Genomic DNA, 1347 nt, shown 5'->3' on the forward strand with positions numbered 1-1347 from the left:
CTGTATTGTTTGTAACTGAATAATGAGAATAATAAATAATTTTTTCCATTAAATAGTATTATTATTAGGATTATTTAAATAACAATAATAAACCCCCACTCCTAACAACAAAGTAAGAGACAAAACATCCCTTGGGGTGAGGATTTCCTTCCCGGGAGGCTTCCCAGGATGGTTGTCCTGTTCCCATAAGGATCTGAGGAGCTTTTCCTTCTCTCGTGCCAGCAAATCTGTGCAGACAAAGAGCCAGCTTTATTTTGTCATGATTTCCCAGTTTTTCCAGGTGGCCCTGCTGCTGCTCCCAGATCGCCTATGAGAGCCTAACATTCCAGCTGTGGTCCACTCCTTCCACTTCCGGGAGGAAAAAGCTTGGGAAGAGTGTGCTCCGTGTATAACCCAAAGGAATTTAAAAGCACGCTCAGGATGTGCCTGCTGGTGTTCTGTGGGATTTCTCCTCCCTGAATTCCCAGTGACTGTATTCAAATGGAAAGGGAGAGACGGTGTTTGGAATTCCTGGGTTCAAACACACAGCAGGGTGGGAAATGGGCTGGAGAAAGGGGATAAAACCCAGATGGATTTGGGAACATGAGGACCGTGTCCTTACTTGACTTCCAGCATCACCCACATGGGAGCCACTCAGAACACCCAGAGCAGCTCCCTCCCACCTGGCAGAGACCCCAAACACCAGCAAAGGTCCACACACAGCTCGGGTTTAATCTGGGAGAGATACGGAATTCCTGGGTTTGATAAGGAGGTTTAGCCTGGGAGCTGCTCCAGTGTTGGAGAAAAGCTGATAAAGCTGCAGGGAGTGTCCTTGGACACACAGTGCCAGGGTGGAAAATGCCAGCCCAGGCTTGGAACAAACCCCTCCTGCTGTGAAAGGGAGTGAGATACCTGGAAGGGACGGGATATTTGGGGTGGGCACTGCTCCTTCCTTCCCTCACTCCCTGTTTCCTTCTGTCCAGCTGGGTATTCACCCACTCCATCAAAAAAACCCCACAGAATGGACTGGGTTGGAAAGGACCTTGAGGATCATCCCATTCCAAGGACACCTTCCATATATGTATAATATGAGTCACAGATTTCCTCCACAACTCACACATTTCCCCCAAGGACAGGGACTGCCTGAGGAATAAAGTGGCTGTGCTGCATTCCCCCCATAACAACGGTGAAAAACTAAATAAAACAAACCTCCTGCTCCTGGTATTTGGCATTTTATTCCCACTTACAGCCCTGCTAATTCCTCCTTCTTAGCGAGGGGCTCCCAAACTGGCCACGGGGCATCCATCCGCCTCCCAAAACATTCAGCTGGGAAATGCCCCATTCAACCCTGACAGCTTTGAAAAGCAC

This window comes from Manacus vitellinus, unplaced genomic scaffold, assembly GCF_001715985.3.
Source record: "Manacus vitellinus isolate BGI_N305 unplaced genomic scaffold, ASM171598v3 scaffold_38_pilon, whole genome shotgun sequence".
Lineage (NCBI taxonomy): Eukaryota > Metazoa > Chordata > Aves > Passeriformes > Pipridae > Manacus > Manacus vitellinus.